General features: G+C 35.1%; 1 protein-coding gene and 1 non-coding gene across 4 annotated transcripts in view; one reads left to right on the forward strand and one right to left on the reverse strand.

Annotated features, from left to right (window-relative positions):
* The window catches only part of SOX6 (SRY-box transcription factor 6), a 525,015-nt gene that overhangs the window by 34,115 nt on the left and 470,686 nt on the right, over positions 1–20,214 (forward strand). The gene's annotated exons all lie outside the window — the stretch shown is intronic.
* LOC118713886 lies at positions 10,667–10,773 on the reverse strand. Its single transcript, XR_004986432.1, has one exon. It is a non-coding gene; the product is annotated as a U6 spliceosomal RNA (small nuclear RNA).

Genomic DNA, 20,214 nt, shown 5'->3' on the forward strand with positions numbered 1-20,214 from the left:
ATTTCCTTCTTTATCTCCTCCCTCCCTTATTTTCTTCCTTCCATTTAGAGTTGTAGATAGACTATTGCCTCAAATCACCTCTCCAGTTCTTGCCACCCTCTCATCCTCACAGCAAAAAAAAATAAAAAAATAAAAAAAAAAATAAAAAAAATTCTGCAATGTTTTAGGGACAGTGTTAGGTACTAGTAATAACACTGGCAATTACACTTGAAGCCATTTGGTCTTAGAGCAAAAATTGAAATATATTAGTTTCCTGGCTTAAAGGGATCACTTTCAGGCATGCACTGTGTAGCCTGCAAGTACCAAATCATCCTAGTTTCCAATTCTAACTGGCCTTAACAGTTCCTTTGTATCAATCCACAGCATTTATGAATGGATTTGCTTTGAAAACTGCCTTATCCAACCTCTCATCCTCAGAAGCTAAGTAAAAAAATTTGGACTTGATTTGCATTTTCTTAAACCATTGCTTTTAACGGTAGCCTGATATTTGGCATGAAAATAGGCTAACTCTGGCCATAGTCTGAAACTTTCTTTATTCTTTGAAAAATAAAGGCAAAAGACCCCACACAAATTTCAAACTTTACTTTAATTAAAATAAGCACTATAGACATGCATTTGAATGGTACACTGATAGCCTAGAAAAATCACAAGTTCAGAAGTAAACATGCCAGCGCTCCTGATAGTCTCAGTAATAGCAACAAATACTGTGAAAATTACAGTTTAGGAAAGAAGATTAGTACAATATGATTAGTAAGGCATGAAAGGCAGTAACAAGTAACTAAGAGACAGGGGTTAAGTGATTTATTTATTTTAAAGATAGAAAGCTGCACTTTTGTGTTTTGATTTTGCCATTTGTAAGACACCTGTGTCACACATTATTCCAACTGTGAATAATGGATATCATTGAATGAGTGTAAATGGTGTATTGACTGCTCCTTTCTATAACACACCTTTCTTGTTGGCACCAAAGAGCCATGAATGAGGCATTTTATTAAAGCTGAGGCTTGTGCTTCTAATCAAAGGTCATTGGTTGGCTCTCACTTTTCAGTTTCAGATTTGTCTGTTTGATCAGGGGTCAGCAACAAAATCATTATGACAAAGACTTTGTTCTAAGCTGTATACGTCTTTTGAAACTTAAAAGTCTTTGGAATGGTGATGATGACAGTGCATGAACATTATAGGAATGTACAAGCTGCGTTAACGTCTTAAATAAACTTTAGAGTATCATCTTCCTTTTGTGTTGTTTGAAAGAGTTTCAGATATTATTAAGGTCCTAGTGAAAAGGTGTTTTATTGATTAAAGAATTTTTTTCCTAGCAAATATGCTTTATGACAGTCTTTTTATTATTTTTTGCTCAGTCCCTGCTTTATATAGCAAGTTCATTAACATGTAGATACGCACTGATTGAAGTCAGACTGTTTTTTACAGTGGAGTTGTCTTGATATAATGAGCTACTCTTTAATGTTCAAAAAATTGTTGTTACTTTCTAAAAGGGGTTGTTTGTGAATTTCATTAAATTTAATCTCCTCTTCAAACAATTTCAGCATTGTTCAGTTTACTACAATTAAAATGCTTTCTGATGCTAAAAAATCACTTTACAGATGTATCACAAATGTAAGCACTGTGAGAGGGGCTTTGTTTTTTACTTTGAAAGAAGAGCTGCTATTTAGCTGAGAATTCTCATTTTTTTTAAATTGGCGCTCCATATGGAGAATCAGAAGAGGGTATACTTACTGTATCGCTAAACAGGCTAGTTTGCTCATGAGGATTAGGTTTCACAACTAGTTCATTCAATCCCTGGACTAAAGCATTGGTCTAATCGTGGTTGAAAAAACAAGGGCCTTAACCTTTCCTTCTCAGTTTACCAGAGTACAACCCCTTCATCTTTAGAATGTTAGAAGTCTTGAGAAATAACAGATATAGTGAAGTTAGGTTTCTGCTTTGGACAAAAGTTCTCAAAGAGGCATATGAGAAACTTGACGAAATTCTCACTTACAGACCAGCGATTGTAGCACATAGTGAATATCTTCGTTCTTTGTAAATTATCCTTTCCACTCAAGCAAGCATAGTTTCCCCTAGTCAGTAGCACTTGAATGGTATGAGAGCAATCCTTGGCATTTCTTGCAGATTTGGCACAGAAAAAGGTAGGCTGTCTTTCTGAAGAGTATTGAGCAGGTGGGAGATTTAAAAATTCCCAGGTGGTAGGAAGGGAATTTTTTAGGTGAACCTCAGAAAGATTGGCTAATGAAGGCAGGAGGTTAGAAAGTTAAGAATACATTATTTTATTAATTTTTAAAAAAATCCTCACTCAAGGATATATTTTGGAGGAAGGGAGTGAAGGAGTGAGAAGGGAGGGAGAGAAAAGGAGAGAAGAAAAGAGAAGAGAAGAGAGGAGAAGAGAAGAGAAGAGAAGAGAGGAGAAGAGAAGAGAAGAGAAGAGAAGAGAAGAGGGGAGGGGAGGGGAGGGGAGGGGAGGGAGAGGAGAGGAGAGGAGAGGAGAGGAGAGGAGAGGAGAGGAGAGGAGAGGAGAGGAGAGGAGAGGAGAGAAAAGGAGAGAAAAGGAGAGAAAAGGAGAGAAGAGAAGAGAAAACATTCATTGGTTGCCTCCAGCACAAACCTTGATTAAGGATTGAACCTGCAACATAGGTATGTCCTGACTGGGAATCAAACCCACAATTTTTTGTTTTATGGGATGAAAGCTCCAACCAATTGAGCCACCTGGCTAAGGCATTATTTGATTTTTTTAAAGTTTGGCCAGCCAGTGGAGTTTATAGAGCTATGAGAGTCCTACTATGATCAGTGCTCAGGAAAATGCTTTTCTAAGATGTTTCTGCTTTAGTTTCAAAGGCCACTTACACAATGGGAAAACATCTAGTTAAGTCAAGAATATAAATCAGAGATTCTTGATAGTTGGTATCATGTAGAAAAAATATTTTCGATGTTTGGCTAATTTTTGACACTGTGATTTGACTTCTTAAGGACAGAGCCAGCATTTGACATTTAATGGGTCTTTACTAGACCGAACTAATCACTCGCTAAGTGGGCCTTTATGATGTACATTATGATGTAGTTATATAGCAAAAGGGCTTAATCATACATCTTTATTACCCAAATATAAGGCACAACTCTTGCTCTGTATAAGACATGAAATATTTCCATAGCCTTGTGGGAGCTAATAATGATACTTCTGATTTTATAACTTATAATAATAATAACAATAATAAATACTATTGCCAATATTATTATTTATAAGGTGAGAAATAAGTATATCTGAAATAGATACATAAGAGAATTATATATGAGCAAAAAGTTATGGAATGGTAAATGAAAGAGTCATGGAATTTTATGTAGAGATTGCCCTCATGTAGAAATTGCCAGCTTTATGTTAGAAGAAGCTTTATGAAAGAAAGGAAAGATGTTAATCTGGGACATGTCAGAGGTCAGCATTGCAGGGACATGCCAGAGGTAGTGAATAGTGTATAGTCAAGAGGAAATTTGGATGAAGGAGCATATTTATTGGATACAGTTACTGTAGAGAAATAAAGTAAAATTTACAGAAGGGAGTTTAGGGTATGAGGTATACACACACACACACACACACACACACACACACACACACATATACACTATGTTTAGGAGACTTTTGACATATGTGATAACATTTTCCAGTATTTAAGGATATATTTTGGAGGGAGGACGGAAGGGAAAGATGAAATTTTATGAAAAACCAGAGTTATATGTACTAGTTGTGAAAAGTGTCTTTATAACACTAATTAGAAACACTACATTTTGAGAATATCATTAGAAATTTTGGGATTCTGAAGCTTCAAAGACATTTAACTGACACTGAAAAAGGAAAATTATGTGTGGCAATTATGTTGTGGGTTATAAGAATAATGAAAAGTTAGAGAATAAAGTCACAAATTCCTGGTATGAAATGACATTTGCTCCCAGAAGAACTCACAATTGAAGCCTGTGAATTGTGTAATATTGTTTGTATACAGAATAAAATTTGTATGCATTTTTTATTTTATGAATTAACTTCCCATGCATTTTACTATATAAAAAAGGAAATAAAACAAAGAGCAAGACTTTTAAAATATTAGCAGCAATTCGCATAAAAGTAAATTTATGGTGAGGATAAATTTGCTGTTATTTGCTGAAAGCAAATCTGAAATCTTAAACTTTAAATTGAAATGTTAAATTGTTTAATCAACATAGAGCCGTTACAAATGTTTGTCCTAAATTAATAACTAATACTTTTATGGTCACTTTTGCATGTGATTGTGTGGTTATATATTTTTTAAGTTGAATTTATTGGGGTGACATTGGTTCATAACACCATTTGAACCATATCTTAGAAAAGATGCCACTGTTAATCTTTAATTGTATTTGAGTTATTGGGCTTCAAAAGACATAGTTGGAGTACTTTCATCTTAGTGGAAGGAAGTGTGAAGAAGGCAATGTTCTCTGAGAAAAAAAATGAGTTTGGTCAGCATTGCAGGTAGTTTTTATTTTATTTATTTTATTTTTTGTTTATCCTCACCCAAAGATATTTTTCATTGATTTTTAGGGAGCATGGAAGAGAGAGGGAAAGACAGAAACATTGATGAGAGAAAAATACATTGATTGCATGCACACACCAGGGCTTGGGTTGGGATAATCCTGCAACCAAGGTACATGCCCTTAACTGGAATCAAACCCAGGATCCTTTGGTCCGCAAGTCAGTGCTCTATCCACTGAACCAAACAGACTAGGGCTATGGTAGTTTTAGAACATCTAACCGTTTGATATATTTTCCAGCCATAGTTCCATTTATTTCAGTCATATTTAATTGATTGGTGGAGAGTGTTGTTGATTTGGAGATGTGTAATTTTGGTGCTTTTGATTTTTTTTATTTATCATTTTTAGACTAGGACTTTAATGAAACCCTGATAAATATGACTGAGTAATACCTTCAGTTATTCTGACTATTTGAACCTATTACTAAATGATCTGTTTCCAGTGATGATTCTATATTCATTTAAGTACCTTTGGTTAGCTGCTGGAGGTAAGGAGATGCTATAGAATAGAATCAAGAGCTATGGCTCTTTCTGAGTCTTTTTGAGTGAATCCTTATCTTGAATCAAACATAATAAAATTTTGATTATTTTTTTCTTTTACAAAAAAAGTATAAGTATCAAAAACCTGGAAATGATATATCAGTTTTTCCAATCAAGATGTTGAGATCAGAATCCTGAAAAGTAAACATGTTTATTAAAAAGCACATCTGGATATAGAACTACCAAAACATATTATTGAATTATTGGTAAATACAAATTTGTTCATAATTTTTACCTAACTAGTCAGGGCACATGATGAAAGGCACTTCTGCTTATTTATATGTTCATCATATTTCCACTTTTTAAAGCAAATTAACTTCTGTTCAGTGAAATTCTTCTGGTAAAATTTTTTATATGTTTAAGACTAACTATGTAACTAGAGGCCCAGAACACAAAATTGTGAGCATGTAGGGTCCCTAGGCCTAGCTTACGATCAGGGCCATTTTTTGCCCATTTGCCAGTCCCCAGTCTCACCCTGCCACTGATCCATCGAAGCATGTGTGCTGGGGGAGGGACCAAGAGGTTGGTCATTCTGCCTACTCACCAGTCCCCAGTCTTGCCCCACCACCACCCATCTGGTTTCCTGTGGTTTCCCTTTCACCATGCTGCGATTGGAACCTGTGGGCGAGGGTGAAGGGGAGGGACAAGAGATGATCAGTGCACCTCATAGCAAATGGGTCGAGCAGTCATTCCAGTTGTTATGGTCACTGGGCTTTTATTATATATTATAGGATAATAATGCTAATATATTTTTAAAATTGATTTATTTTTCACATTTTAAATCTTTATTGTTGAAAGTATTACATATATTTCCCCTTTCTCCCCCATTGACCCCTTCTAGTTCACCCCCACACCCTACCCCAGGTACTAATACATTTTATTTAAGTAAAACATCTAAGTGTTTAAATTACCTATCATACTTGAGCAAAAATAATTTAAAAAAAAATAATTATAGTTATCTTGGTAGATAATCAGCTAATTAGTGGTAAATTAGATTCAATAAATCTACACACTCAAAGTTTTAATGAGTTTTCATAGCATTGTCAATTTTTTAATGTATAAGTTAAAAAATTATTTTCCTTTCCAGAGTATTGAGTTTTTAAAAATATTATTAATATTTTTGTTTTGTTTATATATTTAAATTTGTGAATTCTGCAAATTGTCCTACTGTCTAGTATGTGATTGAGATTGCGATGTTTTCTATTTTTAGATATTTCCATGTGAAACATTTAGAGAATACTGCACATCTTTCAAGCAATCAATGACCTTATATTTTGCCAAAATCAAATGATATTCAATACTGATACTATGGAGAGAGGAATCAAAATAGGCACCTAATTATAATTACTTGCCCCCCTCCCCCCCTCATTATATCACTATGTGCAGAACAACTGATTTTTAAGAGATCGTACAACTGCTGGATTTTGGCAGGTACTAAAGGTTTTTTTTTTTCTTCTTTTTTTTTTCTTTGCTTCCCTCTCCCTCCCCCTTCCTGCTTTCATCACATGTAGGATTTATTGGAATAGTTCAGACTGACCTCTTTCTTGAAAGATTTAGTTTGAATTTTAATAGTTTATAGGAAATAGTAGAAGTGAAAGGAAAGTTAATATGTTTATGATTACTTCATATTTTCAGTAATCCTTAACTTTTATGGTGCAGTTTAGTTGTTAAGAGAGTAAGGATAGTTTTAGGTAATTTTGGGGAAATGACTATAAAATTTGGACCAACTACTATGCAATTAGCTTCCAGAGTTACTGCTTTTGGAATAAAATCAACTGTGAACAATATGAAGGCAGAGACTATATCTTCTTAACTATTCTGACCTAGTACCCAAAACTGTGCCTCACACATAGATAGAAGTTATTGAAATAGCAAAGGAAGATAGGATGGGAGGGAAGAAGGAGGAGTCAACATTCTAACTTGATTGGACAAAGTGATAAATTCCATGTTATCCTGCTGTTTTTTGTTTGTTTGTTTGTTTTTTTAAGCTGATATATTGATCTCCTAGGCCAATAATAGGATTTTTAACAGAGCATGAACATAGTATGACTTTGAGAACCTTTCAATATATTTTTTATTGATTTTAGAGAGAGTGAGTTCCCCGGTCTTTCTCCCCTCTGACAGCTGTCAGTTTATTCCATGTTGAAAGTGTCCCTATTTCTATTTTGTTCCCTAGTTTATCTTATTATTAGATTCTACATATGAAAGAGATCATATGGTATTTGTCTTTCTCTGACTGGCTTATTTTACTTAGCATAATAGTTTCCAGGTCCATCCTTGCTGTCACAAAAGGTAAAAGTGCCCCTTCTCTCCCACCCCCACAGCTGAATAGTATTCCATTGGGTCAATGTACCATAGCTTTTTTATCCACTCATTTACTGGTGGGAACTTGGGCTGTTTCCAGAGTTTGGCTATGTAAATGATGCTGCAGTGAACATAGAGATGTATATATCTTTGTTCTTTTTTCTCAAGATTGATAAGACTATTTGGGGCTTTTTTTGGCCCCATGTAAATTTTTGAAATATTTGTTCTAGATGTATGAAATATGCCATTGGTATTTTAATAGAAATTGCATTGAATCTATAGATTGCTTGGGGTAGTATGGACATTTTAATTATGTTAATTCTTCCACCATATATGTGAGGCACATTTTTAAATAGCTGTTTCAACATTTTTGTAATGAAAGTTGAACATATTTTTATGTGCATTTGGCCATTTGTATATATTCTTTGGGAAATATCTATTCAAATCTTTTGCTAATTATAAAATTGGTTTGCCTTTTCATTCTTGTTAGAGCTCTTTATGTATTGTGGGTACCAAGACCTTATTAGATATATGATTTGATAATATTTTTCCCTTTTGTAAGTTTTGCTTTCTTGATAGTATCCTTTGCTACACAAATATTTTAGTTTTGATTAAGTCCAATGTATCTATTTTCTTGTTTGTTATTTTGGTGTCATATTTAAATAACTATTGCTAAATCCAAAGCCATGAAGATTTAACCCTAGTTTTCCTGTAAGGGTTTTATAGTTCAGTTCTTACACCTAAGTGTTTGGTCTATTTTGAGTTAAAATTTTTTGTATATAGTGTGTGGAAGTATATTTTATAGATGAATATCCACTTTTCATGGCAATATTCTTTACCTATCGAGTGGCCTTGGCATCTTTGCTGATCACCAGTTGACTATAGATGCATAAGTTCACTTCTAGGCTCTCATTTTCTATTTCATTTGTTTATATGTCTGTCCTTATGCCAGTACCACACTGTTGTGATTACTTAACTTTGTAGTAAACCTTGACATTAAAAATTGTGAGTCCTCCAATTTAGTTATTATTTTTCAAGATTGTTTTGGATATTCAGGGTTCCATTGAAGTTTTATATGAATTTTAAGACCCACTTTTCCATTTCTGCAAAAAGAACCATTGGATTTGAATAGGGATTGTATTTTATCTGTATATTTATTTGGGGAGCATTGCAGTCTTAACAATATTAAATCTTATAATCTATGAATACAATATATCTTTTTATTTGTTTAGGTCTTCTTTAATATTTTCCAGTAATCTTTTATAAATCTTATAATTACTGTTTTATTCTTTTAAATAATATAGTGAGGTGCCTGGCACACAAAGTTACTTCGAATCAGTCAAGTGAGTCTTACTTTTAAGCTTTTTTAGTGAGGCAGTATGTATTAAGAATAATAATGAGAACTTTTTGCTGACTCTTCTCAATGTACATGTGTCATGAGTCCTTTTTACAATATGATAAAAATTTGTACATTTTATTGGATATATATTTTTAAGCTTTATTTTTGAAAGTCTTACAAATTTTTCCCTTTTTCCCCTGTTGATTCCCTCCACTCCACTCCTGCCTGATTTATCTTATGTGCTATGTTGCTTTATTAATTGTGTCTAATGTAGAGTTAAAAATTTAGTATGATGGACAAATCATTGTTTTAAATGTCCAATTATTGATCCTGAATGGATTCATTTTATTTTTAAATATATATTTTTAATTGATTTTAGAAAAGGAAGGGAGAGAGAGGAAGAGATAGAAACTTCAGTGATTAGAAATGATAATTGATTGGCAGCCTCCTGCACTCCATCTCCTCCCGGGGATCGAGCCTGAAACTAGGACCTGTGCCCTGACCAGGAATCAAACCACGACCTTCTGATTCGTAGGTCAAGGTTCAACCACTTAACTACACTATCTAAGGTGAATTGATTCATTTTAAAATCCCTAATTATGTGGCCCTGGCCGGTGGCTCAATGGCTTAGAGTATCATTTTGTACACCGAAAGGTTGCGGGTTTGATTTCCAGCCAGGGCACATACCTAAGTTGAGGGTGTTTCTCTCTCCCTCTTCCTCTTCTCTCTCTCTCTCTCTCTCTCTCTCTCTCTCTCTCTCTCTCTCTCTCTCTCTCTCTCTCTCTCTCTCTCTCTCTCTCTCTCTCTCTCTCTCTCTCTCTCTCTCTCTCTCTCATCAATAAAAACATATCCTCAGGTGAGATTTAAAAATAAAAAGTAAAATTCCTAATTATGTGTTTACCTGAAACTATGTGCTTTTGATCTGTACATTATTATATTATATTAACATAGACAAGAGAAGAACATAGGCTAAAAACATGTAGTGCCATTGGTTTTTAAAAACTAATCATAATTCAAAATTATCTTTGAAACTTCATTTTTATTTTAGTGTGAAGCTTTTCTTGATATATTGTAGGAAGAATATGTTTATTTTAAAAAGTGACATTTGAACAAATTTGTTTTCACCAAATGATATAATACTATTATTATTTCCCTTTTATATCTCTTTCCTGCTTAAATATATACCCTAATATAAAATAAAATCTTAGAGATATTAATTTCTGTAGTGAAGTAAAATATTTCATGATTTCAATGAGGGTATGCTATCTTTAAAATCTTTTTTTACTTTATTTACTAGAGGCCCAGCGCATGAAATTTGTGCACTGGAGCTGGGGGGTCCCTCAGCCCAGCCTGCACCCTCTTGTAGTCCAGGAGCCCTTGGGGGATGCCTGATTGACAGCTTAGGCCTGCTCCCCAAGGGGAATGGGCCTAAGCCGGCATTTAGACATCCTTAGTGCTGTCATGGAGGCAGGAGAGGCTCCCACCACCACCACTGAGCTCACTAGCAATAAGCCTGGCTTCCAGCTGAGTGGCACTTCCCCAGTGGTAGTGGGCTGACCACTAGCTCCTGTGTTGAGTGGGATTGGGCTTGAAACTGGCTTTCCGACATCCCCTGAGCAGTCCCAGATTGCAAGAGGGCACAGACTAGAGAGGGACACAGGAATTTGGCCAGCCAGGGAGGTACCACAGAAGGGCTCAGAGCATGCCTGGCCCATCTTGCTCAGTCCTGATAGACTGGACCCCAGCAGCAAGCTAATCTACTGGTTGGAGCATTTGACCCCTGGTGGTCAGTGCATGTCATAGTGAGCAGTTGAGTGGCCTTAGCATATCATTAGTATATTATGCATTAATTGGTTGAATGGATGACCAAACAAATTAGACACTTAGCATATTAGGCTTTTATTATATAGGATTATTCATTTTTTTTTTGGAATGCTTCACAAATTTGTGTGTCATCCTTGCTCAGGGGCCATGCTAATCTTCTCTGTATCATTCCAATTTTAGTATGTGTGCTGTGAAAATGAGCAAAAAATCTTTTTTCCTTTAAATATCTTTATCTGAGGATGAAAATATAGCAACCATTGCTGGAAAGCAGTAATGGGGAGTTCATAGGTGACTTTTAAGCATGTTTTTCATTTTTCACTTCTTCAGAATTCAAATATCAGAATGACTTCAAATCTTAAGATACAAGAGTTTGATGCATTATAGAATTGTACCTCTGAAACCTATATAATTTTATTAACCAATATCACCCCAATAAGTTAAATAAAAATAATTTTAAAAAGGAGAGCATATACATTTCTAAAAGTCAAAAGAAAAAGAAAAGAGTTTGTTGGTCTTAATCCTCTTCATTGAGCATTCTATTAATCTTCTATCTTACCTAAGTTTTAGGAATATACAGTTTCTCAGCCATCATAGTCACATAGCATCTTACTCAATCTCATGGATTAAATTAGTCTACAAATTTATAGATATATTTATTTAATTTTAAATATTATGTTTCCAAGGTACTGACATTATATACTTTTAATTTATATTGAACATTTTAATGATCTTTTTCATGAAAGAATATAATCAATGTGCTAAGTGTTATGTTTTAAACTGATGAAGATATGTAATTTTGTGTCTAAGTATTTTTTGATAATATGGGCATCAATATTAAATGAAATTTTATCTCAGTGATTTCATTTCCTTGAACATTTTTACCAGAAATATGTATTGTACTTGTATTATGCTGAACATGGTGAAATGTTCTCTTTTCCTTGTTTTGTCCTTATTGCAGCAAACACCAAAAGCTTCAAAGTTTAATTTAAACTGAAATGTTTCTTCATAGAATAAACAGAATATCTCAACTGTGAAGGATGATTACACTTCCTGAATTTACTCTAAGACCTTCATAATTTACAACTCATAGCATTGTGTGCCTGAGGCCAAAAACATAGGCATTTCATGTTATAAAAGGGAGGGCATTATTATTTTAATTTTATTTATTGATTGATTTTAAATCTTTATTATTGAAAGTATTTTTATCCCCATTTACCTCTTCTAGCCTGCCCCTATCCTCCGCCCCAGGCCTTCACTACACTATTGTCTGTGTCAATGGTTTATGCATATATATCCATTCAAATTCTTTGTTTGATCTCGTCCCACCCACCCACCCAGCCCCACCTTCCCTCTGAAATTCAACAGTCTGTTCCATGCTTCCATGACTCTGAATCTATTTTGTTCCTCAGTTTATTTTGTTCATTAGATTTCACATGTGAATGAAATCATGTGATACTTGTCTTTCCTGACTGGCTTATTTCACTTAGCATAATACTCTTTAGGTGCCTCCATGATGTCTCCAAGGGTAAGAGATCCTTCTTTTTTTACTGTTGAAAAGTATCCATGGGGTTGTTTATCCACAGCTTATTTATCCACTCATCTACTGATAGACAGCTTATTTATGTACCACAGCTTATTTATCCACTCATCTACTGATAGACACTTGGCTATTTCTAGATCCTAGTTATTGTAAGTTGCGCTGCTAAGAACATAGGGTACATATATATATATTTTTTTTATTGGTGTTTCAGGTTTCTTAGGATCACTGGGTCAAATGGCAGTCTCATATTTAATTTTTTGAGGAAACTCTGTACTGATTTCCATAGTGGCTGCACTAGTCTGCTTTCCCACCTGCAGTGTTTTAGGGTTCCCTTTTCTCCACATCCTTGCCAGAACTTGTCATTTGTTTGTTTGTAGCCATTCTGACAGGTGTGAGGTGATACCTCATTGTCGTTTTAATTTGTGTCTTTCTGATGATTTGTGACTGAGTATTTTTTCATATGTCTCTGTATGTCTATTTTGGAGAAGTGTCTATTTAAGTTCTTTGGAGAGGGCATTATTGTTAAGTTTTTAATGCTCATCTGATAATATTTTTTATTTATTTAATTTTATTTTTAAAAATTTGTTTTATTGTTGAGAGTATTACAGATGTCCCCCATAACTCCCCCTTTGCCCTCGACCCATCTCCTTCTGGGGATCAAACCTGCAGCCTTTTTGTTGCATAGGATGATGCCTAAACAACTGAACTACCCAGTTGGGCAAGAGAGGACATTTAACTCTACCTTTGTTTTGTTGAGACTTCATTTTATTTGGACTTATATATTAAGATATATTATCTTTTTATAAAGTAATTAATTATACCTGTTTTTATAAAGTAATTTTACTGTTACTCTGGAATATATATTGTTATTTAAAAAATTTGAATTATGGCCGAGACGGGTTTGGCTCAATGGATAGAGCGTCAGCTTGGGGACTGAAGGGTCCCAGGTTCGATTCCGGTCAAGAGCATGTACCTTAGTTGCGGGCATATCCCCAATAGGGGGTGTGCAAGAGGCAGCTGATCGATGACTCTCTCTCATCGATGTTTCTAACTCTCTATCTCTCTCCCTTCCTCTCTGTACAAAATCAATAAAATAAAATAAAAATTAAAAAATTTGAACTATGATAAAATGAATATGTTCTAAATAAGACTCAGTAAGTAATTGAGATTTGCTAAGGAGACCATAGGAACCCACAGTTTTCTTTCATTATGAAGTGACCTAGATTACTAGTAGATGTGACTACATTAGGCACCAGGATTGAACGATTTTTACAGAACTGAGTAAACTGTTCTGGTTTCGAATAATTGACTTTAGAGCCCAGTGCAGATGAGATACAGGTCATGGTATAACTGGACAATCAATGAATCTGGGCTGCCTTTTACTACTTGTGCCAATTAAGCAAAGACAGGATTGAATCATATATGAGTGTTTATTCCAATACTTCCAGCAGTATGGGAGAGCAGCAGGTCATCCACAAAAATCTGCTCTGTAGCCCCGCTGAACCAGCCAGTTTGATAGGGCAAAGATTACTTGGGAAGTAGGGATACAGTAATGGGGAAGTAGGCAATGCCAGCTCTGGTGGGACTCCATTGTTTGGGCAACATGGTTGTTAATCTTTCCATGATAATAGGCAGATCCTGAATGAGAGTGGACCACATCCCAAGGTTGAGGCCCAGTTCCAACATTGACTCCCAGGTCCAAAGTTGAATCCTAGGTCAAGGGGACATACAACTCCCAGCAGGTTAGAATGTCCATTTTTAAACAACATAAGACAATCATGGTTAACAGAGCATGATTAATATTTCCTACAACCATAGCTAGTCCTCAGTATTCTATTTTTGTCCATAACAATGGGATTATGAGCCAGTTAGTTAGCTTTGCTTTATTATTATTATTATTAATCACATTTTGGATAAAATAAAAATTGGATAAATAATCCCTTTCCTGAATAGAGTTGTGTTAACAGAGTTCCTGAGGGATTAGTTCACTTATCATTTAAAAAAAAATTAATTTGAAGAGAAAGCATACAAGGAAATCTGTTGTTTCCTTGGAATAGGAAGCCATTCCAAGTCTTTTTAGGTTGTAAAATGCTAAATTATCCTTCCCTGTCTGCATCTTCAGTGGTTTATGTCGAAGCTTTTGAGGCACAGTTTAGAGAATGAGTTTTGAATTCAGAAGACTTGGATTTATGTCCAGATTCCCACCCTTAATAGCTATGTGACTGTAAACTTTATATTCTTCATTAAAAAAATAGAACAGAATATTTATTCCATAGGGTTGAGCTATGTATGTTAAATTAGCTATCACATGAGTGGAAAACCTGACGCGTAGTAGAACTCAATAAATGCAGATTGATTGAGATTATATGGCCATCTCAAATCCTCCTTTCAGGTTTTTTAAAGAGTGTCCAAGTATATTGTTTTCTTAGATGCAAACATTCTTATTATTGATATGTTTATATCTTTGTTGTTTTTATATTTGAAGGATAACTGGGTGTAAAATTATTGGGTCACACTTACTTTCAGGATTCTAGAGTTTTGCTCTACTTTTTCCCCAGGCATTTAATGTTGGTGAGGCAAGGGCAGAGGTCAGCAATAACCCCTTCCATTTCCAAGTTTGCAGGTAATTAATTTTTTACTTGTAAACTTTTAAATTATAAAGTATATCACGATATATTTTAGCATTAATATTTACATTTTACCTTTTCTTGGGGACATGAACTACTTTATTTTTTTTTAAAAAAGATTTCACTTTTTTTCTTGAATTGTCACAATACTTAGAATGATCTTTTTATTTTATTTATTTTATTTTTATATTAATCTTTGTCTGAGGATAATTTTCCATTGATTTTTAGGGAGAGTGGAAGAGAGAGGGAATGACAGAGAGAAACATCGATGTGAGAGAAACACTTCAGTTGGTTGCCTCTTGCTTCGGTTGCTTCCTGCATTGGTTGCCTTCTGCATACCCCAACCAGGGCCCAGGCCTTGCATAAGCCTGCAACCATAGTATGTGACTTTGACTGGAATGGAACCCAGGACCCTTTGGTCCAAAGGCCAACACTCTATCCACTGAGCCAAACCAGCTAAGGCATGGATTACTTTCTTGTGTTATATATAAGTAATTTTTTGTGGAGGTTCATTAAAAATTTTTTCTTCTTCAGAATCAGTAATTATAAATATTGTATCTGCATTGTTTTCCTAATTATCAGTTTTATACCCAATATTTTCTGTACATTTTTGCCATTTCTTTTTAAGTGATTTCCTCTATCCTCCCTTTATGCCCTAGTTTCAGTTGTTAACACCACATTTTTTTTTTCTACATCTAATGAGAGTTTTATCTTTGTACTGGCTTGATTTTCCTTCTTCCCTTTCTTTCCTGAGTCTGCCAGCTCACTTTTCAACTACTGTTGTCTTATCTCTTCTCTGATCTCTTTATCTTTTCTTTGAGTTCTTTTTTTCCTCCCTCACAGAGATCATGTTATATTTATTTGAGACTGAGGCGAAATAATTGTCTAAATTCTTCCTTTGTTTCCTTGAGCAAGGGAGGAAATTATTATTCATTTAATGTGTGATCTGTGTCTTTAATATCTCATTTTCCATTATGTATTTATATAGTTCCTGTGCTAATTCCTTTCTTACTGCTTATCTTCAGATGGGGGCATATTTATACTGGATATTTGTTTGCTGAAAAACAACACTAGGAGGGGCAAATTTAGCACTTTTAAAATTGGTATTTGTTGTCATGAAAAACCTCAATGATTTTTCTTACATTCTACTTATATCTCTTCTTAGTTTCTGGCATTAGAAGTTTGGTGTGGCTTACAATGAACCACCTTAAGTCAGGCTATCTGTGCTGTGATCTGGTCTCTGCTTCCTTTCCTTCACCCCAGGCAGTGTTTTAGGAGATTAGATTATAGACAAGATGGTATATCTGTATATTTCTTCCTTGTTCAGCTCAACTTCATCTGCAGTTCCTGTGTGGAACTGAGTCTTCACAGGAATATTCCCCACTTCTGCTGTCTCTCATGCACCTAGATCATATCACTTTAATCAAAGGATCATTTGATATTCTTTTAGACTGAGGTATTTACTTTTAGAGAAATTGATTCTTGTTTGAGGTCTAGGAGATAGATGTCATCTTGTAATTATTCTCCTTTATTCTGGTTTAGATTTCAATTATTTGGCATATGTTTTTTTGTGGTGTGAGCTTGTATGTAGGTATTTCATTTCTTCAGTATAGATTCTCCCCAGCCCCCACATTTTTCATTCTTTTTGGTTGTTTTCAAGGCAGAAGAGTTGAGAAAAAATGGCCTCATCTTTGACCAGAATTCTAAATTGTCTCTTTCAAAAATATTTATAAATATATTCTATACTATTTTCAAGTCAATTAAACCTTTCCTAACACTTATTGAGTATCTGCCATGTGATAAGCCTGTCCAGTGAGTTTTATCTATATACGTATATAAAAGGCTAATATACTAAATGTCCTTCCCTCCATCCAGGTAATGATGTCATGTAGCAATGCCTGGCTTCCTCTCCCTAGTGACTAGTGACTAGCCTCCTTGCAGTTTCTTCAGCCCAGGAACACGACTTGCTTTATAGCTAGGTGGAAACACTTTACACTGTAACCAAAGTTCTGTGAAGCATTTTCCCATGCCTCATCTCATTTGATCATCACAGAAGTCCTGGAGTAGGTAGATAGGAGACTCGATGGAATCCTATTTTTTTTTTTTTTCATTAGCCAGAAAATGGAGATTTAGAAAGTTTAGAAACTTGACCTGACTGAAAAGAAATAAGAAATGGTGGACCTTGAAAATGACTTCAGGTTTTCTCACTGCGCAGAATATAGTCAAATACTGCTGCAATTAAGTATTTTACCCTTTGTTCTCCCTGTGTGATCTACAATAATAATCTGCTTCATGATGATATTTACTGCTGTGCAGCTAACGATTACCTGAAAGAGAAGTTGGGGTGCTTCACTAGGCTGGGAAAAGTTTAGCTAAATCAGAAAGCAGGTCTAATTAAGCAAGTTTATTCTATATTTATAAAAGGTTAAGTTGACTCTTGCATGTGCAATACATAGAAAATTCTCATGGGCCAATTGCATGCGTTTCCATCTGTCTTTGTTGATCGTGAATTTGGTTGACACTTCTACTATAAAGGGCAAATAGCGATTTAAAAATATTTCTTCTAATTAATTTCCTTTCAATGTGCATGAATTCATGCACCAGGCCACTAGTATAACTGTAATCTCCCTTAATCTTATGTTTTCAATATTACCTCATCTAAAAATTAAAAATCCAAAGCTCAGAGAAATTAACTAAATTGTCCAAGGTCACACAGAAGATCTAGAATTAAAACACTATATTTTTTCCTGCTACACCTCTTCTAGTCCCAATTTGCATAATTACAGATTTTGATTAAGATATTTTATGCGTATTTCATAGTTAGATTTCTTACTGCCACCTTTTGACTAATTTGAGTTTGACAAATGTGTTTATATATACCATTTACCTACAAACATAAATAATAATAATAATAACAATAGTTCATAAGTTTACCTGTACCTGAGTATGCACAGACACATACTATGTGAGTAAAATTTCTCTTCCATTTGGGTTATCTGTGAAAGGGACCAGTGGAACTTTAGGATAATTATTTATTAGAATAATCCACTGGTGCCTGAGCATGAAGAGGATAATATTTCTGAGATAGTTTACTTTTGCCTCAAATGATCCTTTTTTATTTGATCTACCCTGTGACTTATTTGAAAGTTTGAACTGCAGAAAAATATCCAAAGCCATTTTAGGTAAACATAGCTTAGTAATTTTATTGGAAGATGATGATTAGGTAGCTATTTAGAAACATTTAGGGAAAAAGTAGGAGAGGTCAAAGAGAAGAATAATCAGGCTCAGGTTGTATGGATAACTAACCGACTGCTCCAGTGTTTTTTTTTTCTATATCTGGGAAAATATTTGCTTGTTTTTCTTTAAAAAATTCCCCATTGTATTCTAGAGTAATAGGATCTTCAATCCTCACAAACAAAATAGCATGGTACATTTGTACATGGTTTAGTTACCATTAATGAACTACACTACTTAGAAATTGTTTGATTTTTCTTCAGGAGCAGTGTAGCTAACTGGCGTGGGGGCCTGCTATAAGATTCTCCAGCTTTCTGTGGCAAGAGCTAATGTCCCATAGTGTGCTTCTACAACTCTAATTACTACTGACCTGGTGGTTAGAAAGTTTCTTTTGGCTTCATTATGTATCTAATCAGTTTAAAATTACTGGATTAAAAAAAATAACAACTATCAATAGAAGTTATATTGCTACAATAGTGTGTTAATATTTCAAATAAGATTACAATTGTGGTGGTAATTGGCAGGCAGAGTCATAATGGTCCAGAGACCCAAAGGCGTGACTCAGATGAAAAATGACTTCTTAAATATGTTGAGAGCAACTCATTCAGGTGCATTAGGGATGGTATTTTAAAAATTTTTATTTTATTTTAAAAAGCACTTGATGATCATAAACTAGTGACTGCCAGACTCAAAGCAGGCACTGTCGTGAGTACATGGTAGTATTTAGGCAGCTACAAAAAAACTGGGTGTGCACTTTTTAAAGAAAAGGGAAACACCCTGGTGCTTTTCTTATGGCCTGTGAAATCAGAGTCTAAGATGTTTTCCCCTGAGGCAAGCTATTTTTGTAAGTGCTCTTGCCTTGAGAAGTGCTATCAATTTCTCTTCTTATTTTCCAGTTCCTTGGGTTCTCATTCTCATACCTTCTCATTGTTGTGCCCATTCCTGGCTGTCTTTCTGTAAGTCCTTTTTCATAGATGTTTCTCTCTTTTTTACTATACTTACATAGCCCTACTTCACTTAGAAAGGTTAGCTATTGAAGTCTTTTATAGCCAATTTTGGCTTGACACAAGCATAGATCCCACCTGTTAAGTTAATGCTTAAAAGTTGACAGAAAAACAGCGTGTGAGTGTGGGGTGAGGATAAGAGCAAGTGCTTTGGAGTCACTTACCCCTGGACCTGGGCCCCAGACCTTCATTTACACATCTTCAGAATACTTTTGCACAAATTACATTATTCTTCTGAGTCACAATTTTCTAAAATATAATACTTTTCTTACTGGGTTGGTGTGAGGTGTAAGTTATATAAAGTACAGCTAGTACAAGGATAAAAACACACTAAATATGGCTTATTGTGCTATCAATCGCAATTGTTTATTCCTTCACTTCTTATAGATGAAGTATACTTTCTCCTCCTGACTGACTTTGGGTCTTGGCCATGTCATTTGTGAGCAGTATCTTTTAGAAGCATTGCAAATTTCTATCAGTCCTCTTATTCCCGTTGCCCTCTTTTATAAGAAGAACATGCTTCAGACATAGGATGTATTCTCCAGCCCGAGATCTAGAATAATGAGACAGTGAAGCAGACTTGAATCCAACCCACACTCTAGAGCAGACACAGGTAGTATGAGCTGAGAAATAAATATCTGTTGTAAGTCCCTGAGGTTTTAAGTTGTTATGCAATATGATACCTTTTCTGTTAGTAGTTTCTGTATTTGTCAACTTGGCTGCCGTCACAAAGAATCCCAGTCAGTGTCTTTAAACAACAAACACTTATTTCTCAGTCATGAGTCTTCAGGTTGGCTGTGGCTTTGCTTGGCTCTCTGGCATATGTCATTTCAATCCGTGATCCAGGGTGAGGGAGCAGCCCCTATCTGGGACATGCTGTTCTCATAGCAGAGGCCAGAAGTACAAAAGGTTGATCCGAACTATGTAGGTGCATTTAAAGCTTCCATAAGGATATGGCGAATGCCACATCTTCTCATATTCCATTGGCCAAGTCACCTGTCCACGCCAGGCAGTGTGGCAGGGAAATACCGTCCATTTAGTGGGAGGCACTGGAAGTCACATGTCGAAGAGTGACAACAGATTGTTGGGAACATAATACAAATGACCACAAGAGGCTTTCCACACATGTTCGCTTTCTTCTGTCTTCAGTACTTCTTGTGCCATTCTAGGATTACTGACAGGTATGAGACACAGATACATCTGGGAGAGATAATCGATTCGATTAATTTCTTCAGAGCAG

The sequence above is a fragment of the Pipistrellus kuhlii genome, unplaced genomic scaffold (assembly GCF_014108245.1).
Source record: "Pipistrellus kuhlii isolate mPipKuh1 unplaced genomic scaffold, mPipKuh1.p scaffold_m20_p_9, whole genome shotgun sequence".
NCBI classification, from domain to species: Eukaryota; Metazoa; Chordata; class Mammalia; order Chiroptera; family Vespertilionidae; genus Pipistrellus; species Pipistrellus kuhlii.